Here is a 12,139-nt window from a genome sequence, read left to right on the forward strand (position 1 = left end):
TATTTTGTGTGTGTTTCTTCTTCTCTTCCAACCCCTTATAATGGACCATATTTCAGAAAAGCTATTGTTGGAGGTGGACAGAGGACCAGAGGGAAGGATATAGTGTGTTTGCGAGGTAGCAAATTGTTTTCTGGTGAAAGATAGAAAAGAATTTTCCATTCATAAGCTTCTCTAGGTGTCCTGGGAGATGTATAAGAAGCTTTTGTCCTTAAAATATTTATTCATCCTCAGCTAGAGGATGACTCAAAGTAATGGATGATTATAGTTTTGGTCAGTGATGATTCCAAGGCCTCCCAAAGGAAACAATCACAAATGCCATGAAGGAAAGTCTTTGATAAAAAGGGAGGGAACTACACTGGCGGAGAGGAGTAAGATAAGAGCACATTCTTGGCATGGAAACAAATGTAGAGTTAGGAGTAATAACACATTGTCAAGGGAATGACTCAGAATGTTCCAGCTGGGAAACATTGAGAATGAAACTGGGGAGATAAATTAGGGTCTGTTGTCTAATGGTCTTGAATGTTGGGCACCTGGGATGGATTGAGCTGTAACTGAGTTATGCTCTGTGATACAGGAATGCTTAGGATTACCTGTGTGGTGTCAATGTAATGATAAGTGTCCTCGTAAGAGAGAGGCAGAAGATCAGAGTGAATAGCAAATAGTAGAAGATGTGACAAGATAAGCAAGAGGTGGGACTGACACAAGGAAGGAACTGCAAGCCAAAGAGTACAGGTGGCCTCTGGAAACAAAAAAAGGCAAAGCCATGAAAGTCTTCAGAAGGGGGCTAGCCTCCCAACAATTGGGTTTTTTATTTCTGATGTAAGACAATGGATTTGTGTTGTTTTAGGCCACTAACTTTTTGATAATTATTACAGCAGTTAAAAGGAAACTGTTACAAACCCCTTTAATTAAGAGACTAATGAAAACTATTACAGAAAAACGCCTATATGCATACAAATGAATTCAGAGGTTTTTATATACTTGCTAAAGTTTAACTGCAGACCTTCAGGAAAGTGTTTTGGTCCCAGGTTTAAAAAAAAATGTGGGACTAACAGGCCATTTTAATACAGTGCTTAATATACACAGTGAAAAAATTTAGGGCTGTGTTAATGTTGTAGGAAAAGATGGGTAAATGTAAGAGATATTATGGTAGAAGGCTAAGTATTCAATAGAGGGACAAGGATTTCAAACTTGGAAGAGCAAGAGACTGAATATGTTAACAGGAGATGGAGAAGGTGAGGAGAAAAGTGTTCATAGAAAAGGTATGAAGTGGAGCCCATGATACAGAGACCACTATGTGAGGTCTGTATCAGAATTCAGTTAATCTCGGGACATCATCTCATCAAAGAAGAGTGCTCAGCCATGAGGAATGCTAGAGGCTAGAGCTCAGTCTGAAAGAGAAATTCAAGTGAATGAACAAAAGAGGCCAGGGATGGAGCTGTGGAGGCTGTTTTGGCAGCAAGGAATTCAGTGGAGCCAGAGAGTTGACTAGACGTTGATCATGATGGATGTCATGGTGGCGAGCATGAGAACAGTGTCCTTACTCTGTAGCCACCAATTCTTCCAATTAACTGAATGATTGGCTCCTACGTGAGTTTTAGTCTCAGGACCAGTTTTGTCCCTCGGAGGAGGAGAATTTGAGAATTCTAGGTCAAGAACTCATAAACTCTTAAGATTAGTAAGGTGGTCTTCAGTCAGAAGAATGGTTAGTCAAAAATATAGTTAGCTGGTTCTTATTGGGGATAAGAAGTCCTGAATTGGGGCCAAAATAACAACAGGGGTCCGGCACTGTGGCATGGAGGGTAAAGCTGCCACCTGCAGTGCCAGCATCCCATATGGGCCCCGGTTCAAGTCTCGGCTGCTCCACTTCTGTTCCTGCTCTCTGCTGTGGCCTGGGAAAGCAGTAGAAGATGGCCCAAGTTCTTGGGCCCCTGCACCCACGTCAGATACCTGTAAGAAGATCTTGGCTCCTGGCTTCGGTTTGGCACAGCTCTGGCCCTTGTGGCCATCTGAGTAGTGAACCAGCGGATGAAAGACTCTCTCTCTCTCTCTCTCTCTCTCTCTCTCTTTCTCTCTCCCTCTACCTCTCTGTAACTCTGCCTTTCAAATAAAAAATAAATCTTAAAAAAACCAACAGAAGCAAAGTAAATAAGCAAAATACAGAAAATCTGAATGCTAAAAGGAACAACCAGAGCTATCCTAGGGAATTCCAGACACCTGGTTTGAAGTAACTATGATGATGTCTACATCATTACTTCAGGAATTTCTAATAAGGTGTATTTACAACATGCAGACAGTTTAAGGAAGAGGTCACTATGAATTTTATGAGGGAAAGAAGTGAGAATTCTAGACAAAACCATTGGCTCTAAGACCAGGAAGACCTGTATTCCAATCAGGACTCCTCCAGTTTCTGCCCATGCCAGGCAAATGTTGAAGTCGTGCACCCAAGTCTCCTCATCTTTAGAACTGCAATGGTAATGCCTTTCTCTATAGGGATGTCATCACTATGGTGCACGAATTTTCTATAAATTATGATGTTTTGATATCTTAAGAAAACTTTTCGGGCGCCGGATTCTGTCCCGGTTGCCCCTCTTCCAGGCCAGCCCTCTGCTGTGGCCAGGGAGTTCAGTGGAGGATGGCCCAGGTGCTTGGGTCCTGCACCCCATGGGAGACCAGGAAAAGCACCTGGCTCCTGGCTCCTGCCATCGGATCAGCGCGGTGCGCCGGCCGCAGCGCGCCGGCCGCGGCGGCCATTGGAGGGTGAACCAACGGCAAAGGAAGACCTTTCTCTCTGTCTCTCTCTCTCACTGTCCACTCTGCCTGTCAAACAAACAAACAAACAAAAAAAAAAAAAAAAAAACTTTTCTTCCTGGAGAGGACCCACACCTCCCAGGGCTAGCCAGTTCGTAAAGATTGGCATGGCCATGCTGTTGATGTAAAAACGAATCAGATCTTCCGCTCTCTTGCCCCTACACCCCAGAAGACAATGTCCATCTGCTTTAATAATTCTAATTCCATTAAAGTTCCTGGTGCCAAGCAACCAAGGACCATCCCCTGTAGCCCAAAGCCCATCCAAATCATCAAACTATCCAGTCCTAACCTACCCACCCTGTCCTGATTTTCGTTTCTTTTGGATGCCCCAATAAAGGAAGAGGCCCAAACCTTCCCCTCATTCCTATCTTCTGCCCTTGATCCCACTAGTCCCCTATGGGGTAGCATGGTGTATTATGCATCTTGTCTGCAGGACCTGTGAGTATAATAAACTTTGATTTTTTTCCCCTGAGTCTTTCCTGTACCTCATCTTGTATTCATACCTTATTGTTCATCACATACAAGAATACAAATAATACTCATAAAGCAATTTGCATGGTACCTGGCACATCCAACATACTCAATAAGTGGTGGTGGTTGTCACTGTGATGAGAGAGCTGCTAAAGGTACACCATGGAGATGGTGCACAAAGATGAATGCACTCGTCTTTGCAGTCACATCCCATCTAACCTAATATGCACCTGCATCAGATCAAGAAGGTGTGACCCTGTAACTATAATCCACTCAGTAGTGTTGTGCAAAATCTGAGGCCATGGTGTTCTCATTTAGAAAAGGGGCTGCTTGAAATATAGACAAATGTATAAGCAAAGAAGAGTAACAAATATTGTGTGCTTTCTATGTGTTGTAAGAATTGTTATATGAAATAATTAATTTATTCTCATAACAGTCCTATGAGGCATGAGATATTAAAATCTCCTTCCTGTAAGTGAGGATACTGAGGTGCAATGCTTCCAAGTTTCCAAAGCTATTAAGTGGTAGAAGAGAACTAGAACTCCAAGCCCTCTAACTATGAGCTTTTACAGATCAACCCTATGGTCTACTTGCTCTCAAGAGTACAGGAATGATCTCCAACACTGCTCTGGAGTCATGACCAGTGACCACAATGTTCTGGTTACTTCCAAGACTAGATCTCCACAGTAGAAACAGAAACATTAATCAGGTTACAGTTCAACTTGCCTCCAGGAGGCTAAGGGTATCAGACTTTCAGTTGAGAAGATTCTGGTTCCTGGGTTGGATGTGGGAATGAGCAGAGACAGTGCCAGGAACTTTAAGAAGGACAGAGGTGGGGGTGAACTTTAGACTGAGAAATGGGGACCATCTAAAGAAGTAACAAGGGGTAGGTGTTTGGCTCAATGGTTACAACGCCACTCAGACCCTAATATATTAGAATGCTCAAGTTCAAGTCCTGGCTCCACTTCTGATCCAGTTTCCTACTGCCGGTGGGTACTTGGGAACAGTGGCTCCCTGCCATCCATGTGGTAGACCCACATTGAGTTCCTGCCTCCTGCTTTGGTCTGGCCCAGGCTTGGCTGATGTAAGCATTTGATGAGTAAATCAGCAGATGAGAAATCTCCCTCTCCCTGTCCTTTCTCCTCTCTGCCTTTCAAACAAATAACAAATAAAAATTTATTTTAAAAAAGCAGATGAACTGAAAGGTGAAAACCTCACTGAGGAAAAGGGAGAATGAGATAGAACTACAAGATTAAGCCATCAAGTTCTGGAGCATCTGGAACCTGGCAAGAGAATCTCTGTGTGTGGAATGTGAAGGAAATTCTTTCCTGAAGGGAACCGGCTTCTGTGGTTGGAAAGAGCAACTCACTTATAGTAATGACTCATTAAGGCAGCCAATTTCTTCTGCTCTAATCCATGTTTTTCAAGCTTCCAAGAGTAATTTGGCTTCTCTTGATTTTACTACTGATCAGCCAACAGCAGTAATGTGGTTGTTCTCACATTGTAAATGAACAAACAGGCATCTTTTTTATTAGCCAATGTCTAGTGAATTTGTTAGAATGCTTAAGTTCCACAGGGCTTAGTCACATTTGGGTAACGTGATAAAATTAAATTTCTAGATAGGTAAAGCTTAAAACAGTATCCTGGATCTGAGTTAATTCTACCTAAAGGACAATCTCCTTTCAAGACAGAGTTAAGTCAATCTTTCTGTGCAATCGTTTTTTGGGGACAAGAAGTGCCAAGAATTCTAATTACTCAGAATTTGCTTAATTCAATTGCATAGAAATTAAGTGACAATATTGTAGTTCATAAACGGCAGTGGCACCAAGAGGTGGCTCGTGGGACATTTAGGAATCTCTGAATCTCTGTCATCTTCTGCAAACCTCTACAAATTTACTTAGAACGAACCTATTTTCGTTGGATACAACTGACATTTTCCAAATCTTCTATAAAGTATCTTCACAGAAAAGTCCCTTCTGTTATTCTGTATCATACACGTAACACAACTACAGAGCAAATCTTCAGCTCCTCTTTCAGCCACACCTTTGACAAAGGCTTCCGTAGTCCATGAGTGAAATCTTTGGAAAAACAGGAGAAGCAGCACATTCTAGGGGGTAGAGAGCAGAACTAAGAATTAGAAACCTCAATTCTAGCATTCTAATCCCGACCCCACCACGAACTGATGCCCAGGAAGTCACTGAGCCTGTCATACCCTATTTTAGTACAGTTAGGTGAAGGTCTTTCTCAATCCTAAACTTCTGTGATCATTTGAATTTCTCTGAAAAAAAAAAAAAGCAGAGGGATATTGTTTTATTAACTTCTTTGAAAACAGTCTTGTCTAACAAAGTGGTTGGCATTTATCAATAATCTAGTTTTCATCTCTGATCTAATCTCATCTTGGGTTACTTCATAAGATGAAGATTCCATACATTGATCAAACTTACCAACACTCTGTGATTCTTTATTGTACTGAGGTATTCCTCAGTGCCAAGACTGTTTTTTATCGATCTTCCTGTGCCCTGAAGCTAGCATAGGCATGCCCTCAAAAACATTTGCTGATCTGAACAGAATCTGTGTGGATAGGAACAATATATCATTCTACAGACAAAACAAAACAAGCATTACATACAATAAATATGTTGTAACACAAACAGGTTAAAACCACCTTCAAGAAACTGCCTCACCTCTTTTCAAGTAGCAAACCTAATTAGTAATTTAGAATTATAGATAAAATGTGTATTTGAAAAGTGTTACTGGGTACCATTTTGTATTAAATAGATTGATATTTTTCCTTCATGTCCTTTAGTAGCACACCATATTTCAACAGTCAAAACCATTTGGGATCATGTAACAAATTAAACAAAAGCAACCTTGCTTCATTTAGTCAACACATTTGCCCTTAAACAAATTCTTTCTGAGCAAATATTTGAGTACACAGCTGATCGTAACCTTTGTACCCAAAAGATCAATGAACTCAGATCACAGAGGACAAAAAAAGTCAAGGGCTCAATGATTGCTATGGTGAAACACACATTAGCAGTGACCGTGTTTAATGCAGATCACTCAATTAAAACAAAGTTGGCATTGAACTTTTTCTCTACTGCTGATACTACTGTTAATTGATTGATACCTTCATCACTTCAGCTAGTATAGCCACTCAGCTATGTGGGGATTTGATCAAGTTATTCAGAAAGTAGTTTATAAAAATTTCTCTGAGTAGATATGACTGTAGTCTCCAAATTCTTTGTACTAAACCAGAAGATTTTTAGAGATATTTAATAATTTATTTTATTTATTTCCATTTTATTTGCAAGTAGAGAAACAGAAAGAGAGACAGAAAGAGATCTTCCATCTGACTGTCCACTCCCTAATTACCTGCAGCAGCCCATAACTCGATCTGGATCTTCCACTTGGAAGGCAGGGAGCCAGGCAGTTGAGCTGCTGACTCTTAGGATTGAGATCAGCAGGAAGCTGGAATTGGAAACAAAATCAGGACTCAAAGCAGGCACTCTGATATGAGATACGGGCTTCCCAAGTGGCAACTTAGTCACTGTGCCAAACGCCTGCCCCCAGAGGTGCTTTTTGAGTGTATTTCCAGGGAGAAATAGGGCATTTATAAACATACCTTCAACTCATTACCAAACATTCCTTTAACTCATTACTCAAAACCAAAGGATTGTGTTGCCAGCGAATATTCTGCAATGAGTTTCTAAATAATGGTCTGTTGAAACTAAATTACTTTGCTTTACTTTGCATTTATTTTCATTTATGTTTTTAAAATTTCATTTCAGAAGTTTTAAATCCTTAGAACAAAAAATTTCAAGGTAGTAATACAGAGTTCCTTTACACCCCTCATCCAATTTCCCATATGAACTTCTCATATTAGTATCTTTGTCACAATTGATGAACTGCACCTAGCTTCCCCTATCTTTTTTTTAAGATTTATTTATTTATTTATTTTGAAAGTCAGAGTTAGAGAGAGAGAGAGAGGGAGAGGGAGAGAGAAAGAATCTTTCATCTGCTGGTTCACTCCTTATATAACCACCAGGGCTGAGCCAGGCCAAATCCATGGGCTTCATCTGTGTCTCCCATGTGGATGGCAGTGCCCAAACACTCGGGCCATTCTCCACTGACTCTCTCAGGCCACATGCAGGGAGCTGGATTGGAAGTGGGGCAGCTAGTACTTGAATCTGTGCCCATATGGGATGCCAGAGTTGCAGGCAGCTGCTTTATCTGCTATGCCACAATGCCAGCTCCCTATCTTTTTAATATAATTGTTTTTAAATTAAGGTTATTGGGGTTGGTGCTGTGGCGCAGCTGGTTAACACCCTGGGCTGAAGTGCTGGCATCCCATATGGACACCGGTTCTAGTCCCGGTTGCTCGTCTTCCAATCCAGCTCTCTGCTATGGCATGGAAAAGCAGTGGAAGATGGCCCAAATCCCTGGGCCCCTGCACCCATGTGGGAGACCCTGAAGAAGCTCCTGGCTCCCGGCTTCAGATCGGTGCAGCTCTGGCTGTTGAGGCCATCTGGGGAGTGAACCAGCAGATGGAAGACCTCTCTCTCTCTCTCTCTGTCTCTACCTCTCTCTGTAACTCTGTCTTTCAAATAAATAAAATAAATCTTTTTTAAAAATTAAGGTTATTGTCATATATTTTTACCTTCTAGTAAGTTTGTTTTATTCTTTAAATTTCTTTTTTTCTAACATTTCATTTCAGAATAGTTTTAAATTTCCAAATGAAAGATTTTCCTTAGGGAAGGATGCCAAGTCTTCTCTGAAGATAAGGTAAAGGTCAGCTCCCTGAGAAGCAGTCAGTGACCACAGCTGTTTCTCTCCATCATGTTACAACACATATGAAGTTAGGGAAAGAGTATTACCTTGAAAAGGACTCTAAACACTGATTTCGGTGTCCTCTGTGCTTCCTGAAGCAGTGAAGAATTGTAATTTGCGGAGTAACTTCTGCAAGGAAAGTCTTCTGATATGGCGCTTCTAACATGGCTGACAATTCGATCAGTTGAAAGAGTGATCATCACTTACTGGAACGACAACTCACAGGCTCTCTGCACTGTGTGGAGGGCACACGGGGCTAATATGCAGTGACCCATAGGTATTTGGGGCTTCCCACTGACAGAGCTCAAAAGCAAGCAATGGACCCCTGTCCCAGTTGCTGAGATCGGGGAGAGTACCTTTCTCAGAGTACTGTGACAGTACCTGTGACAATGAAAATTATCATGAAAGTACAATTTAATAAATATTCATAGAAAATCTAGTAGGAGCAGAGTGTTGGACTTTTTTTTTTTTTTAAAAAGTCTTAACAGTTTATCAAACATTGGCATACATTATTTTATTTGTATCTCAAAACAATCCTATAAAATAAAAGGGGCATATATACATTGCATTTTCTTGTTACTTACCTGTCGATCCTACTATATTGTGAATTCTTAGAAGGAATATGACCTATGTTGACTGTTTGATGCCCTGTATCTAGTGTGTTCCTGGGCAAAATCTTTCTTTCTTTTTTGGACAGGCAGAGTTAGACAGTGAGAGAGAGAGAGAGACAGAGAGAAAGCATTCATGCTTGTGAGGGGTTAGGTTTGGACTTAGGAGGAGATGGAAGTCCTAGATTTCTTTGGCCTACTATTAATGTGGGAGACATGTGCTCCTGCCCTGTGATCTCCAACTTGTAGATAATTCTGGCTCCTGAAATACTAACGCTGCAGTTATAATATGAACTGCCCTGTACCTAGTTCTTGCTAACGCACTATCAGCAGAGCGCATGCTTTCATCTTTTGACAGATCTGGAGATAGGTTTGCACTAGGTCACTTCTGGCCTGTGTTTCCAGAGGGCCTGGGCTGTGGAGTTCATCCAAGCCAAGCAGCACACGCAGCACCAGGCCTGTGACTTCAACCCCACTATCACAGAGACCTGCAATTCTATCCATGCAAACTTTTCCTAGCTTCAGTGTACTCAATCTGCAAATCAGCATACATGTAACAAAAGTAGGATAAGTTCACAAAAATTAATTTTTAAGCCAAAATCAGTTTTTGTGAAATATGATTTCTCCATTGTGCTTAAGCAATGGCAGATGATACGATACACTGGATCAGGAGTCCAGAGGTTTAGTGTTTTGTTGTTGTTGTTGTTGTTGTTTTTTGACAGGAGAGTGTACAGTGAGAGAGAGACAGAGAGAAAGGTCTTCCTTTGTCGTTGGTTCACCCTCCAAGGCCGCCACAGCTGGCGTGCTGCGGCCAGCGCACTGCGCTGATCCGAAGGCAGGAGCCAGGTGCTTCTCCTGGTCTCCCATGGGGTGCAGGGCCGAAGCACTTGGGCCATCCTCCACTGCCTTCCCGGGCCACAGCAGAGAGCTGGCCTGAAAGAGGGGCAACCGGGACAGAATCTGGCGCCCCGACCGGGACTAGAACCTGGTGTGCCGGCGCCGCTAGGTGGAGGATTAGCCTAGTGAGCCGCGGCGCCGGCCCAGAGGTTTAGTTTTGAATTCTCATGCTCACACTAACTGTGATTTTGAAAAAGACACTGCTCTTTCATGAGCTTCAAATTTCTTAACTATAAAGTGAGAGTTCTTTTCACTTCTGTACTCAAGATGTGTTTATTGAAAGATTTTGCACATGGCCAGCACCGTGGCTCACTTGGCTAATCTTCCGCCTGCGGTGCTGGCACCCCAGGTTCTAGTTCCATTTGGGGCGCCAGTTCTGTCTTGGATGCTCCTGTTCCAGTCCAGCTCTCTGCTGTGGCCCGGGAAGGCAGTGGAGGATGGCCCAAGTGCTTGGGCCCTGCACCCACGTGGGAGACCAGGAGAAGCACCTGGCTCCTGGCTCCAGATTGACGCAGCATGCCAGCCGTAGCAGCCATTTGGGGAGTGAACCAACAGCAAAGGAAGACCTTTCTCTCTGTCTCTCTCTCTCTCACTGTCTAACTCTGCCTGTCCAAAAAAGAAAGAAAGATTTTGCCCAGGAACACACTAGATACAGGGCATCAAACAGTCAACATAGGTCATATTCCTTCTAAGAATTCACAATATAGTAGGATCGACAGGTAAGTAACAAGAAAATGCAATGTATATATGCCCCTTTTATTTTATAGGATTGTTTTGAGATACAAATAAAATAATGTATGCCAATATTTGATAAACTGTTAAGACTTTTTTTAAAAAAAAAAAGTCCAACACTCTGCTCCTACTAGATTTTCTATGAATATTTATTAAATTGTACTTTCATGATAATTTTTATTGTCACAGGTTTTATGAGTTTGGTAACGATAAATTTGTTAGTTCATGAGAAAGGAGTGCATTCAAATGAAATGATATTTCTGAAGCAGAGCCTTATCCTCTCCCAACGCCTTATCCATCTCCATCACTTTCCTTAGTGCTGTCACTAATTATTTTGTATATATCTCCAGGTCACATATATGTAATCTCCTTGCTGACCTTGCTCCTGAAGTGTCTTGTTTTTGTCAATCCATTTCATGTAAAATGTCATCTCACTGGGGTTTTAATTTGCACTTATTTAATTACTAGTGAGGCACAGAATATATATATATATATATACACACACACATATATATATATATATTTTTGGTTTGGCATTCTTCGAAGTGTCTCTCTAGATCTTTTGACCTTTTCCCATCAGGTCTCTTACTTTTTCTCTATGTATGAGCAAAATATATAGTGGTCTTTGTTCACCTTACATCCACTTTATGTGGTGCACATATCTTCTTTCAAATGTCTTCTGACTCCTTTTATGTTATTTTTTGGTAAACAGACATTCTTGTAGTCAAGTACATTAACACTTTCTTCTATGGTTTGTGCACTTTGTGTCTTGTTTAGGAAATTCATTGTATGCTGGCAACATAGGCCTAGAATTAAAAATTTTTTTCTCCAGTTTATTGAAAAGAGGAGAAATGAGAATTGACATGTGTCTCTACAATACTGAGTGGTCCCTTTTCAAGTTCCAAGGACTGCTGACTTGTAACATTTAGAATATGAATGATTGTTAAAGGAAAAGCATTTGTTAATTATTTGTTGTTGAAAATTGTATTTGTACTCTATAGCTGTAAATATGGTAGCAATAAGCAGCTGTTACATTACTCACTGTGTGCTGATTAACTAGATTCCCATGACTTCATTAATCTAGTTCTTTTTAAACACTGTGAGGATTCAGAATCAGGAACACAGCTAAAGGCATCTCTGCTTATAAAATTATATTTTTATAGTAAAATAAATAGGTGAATCTGAAAGATAAAATGTGAAACACAATACAGAGCTAATTTTGTCAACAGATTGAAAATTGAGAGGTAGGCACAGATTTAAAAAACAAATACAAAAAGAGAGGTGACAACATTAATATCACATAAAGTATGATATGAGAGTACTTCAGAAAGTTCATGGAAATGCAGATTTTAAAATGTTCAAGATCACTAGCAATCAGGGAAATGCAAATCAAAACCACAATGAGGTTCCACCTCACCCCAGTTAGAATGGCTCACATTCAGAAATCTACCAACAATAGATGCTGGCGAGGATGTGGGGAAAAAGGGACACTAACCCACTGTTGGTGGGAATGCAAATTGGTTAAGCCACTATGGAAGTCAGTCTGGAGATTCCTCAGAAACCTGAATATAACCCTACCATTCAACCCAGCCATCCCACTCCTTGGAATTTACCCAAAGGAAATTAAATTGGCAAACAAAAAAGCAGTCTGCACATTAATGTTTATTGCAGCTCAATTCACAATAGCTAAGACCTGGAACCAACCCAAATGCCCATCAACAGTCGACTGGATAAACAAATTATGGGACATGTACTCTATAGAATACTATACAGCAGTCAAAAACAACGGA

The sequence above is a fragment of the Oryctolagus cuniculus genome, chromosome 12, assembly GCF_051225735.1.
Source record: "Oryctolagus cuniculus isolate XC-2025 breed Fujian yellow rabbit chromosome 12, ASM5122573v1, whole genome shotgun sequence".
NCBI lineage: Eukaryota > Metazoa > Chordata > Mammalia > Lagomorpha > Leporidae > Oryctolagus > Oryctolagus cuniculus.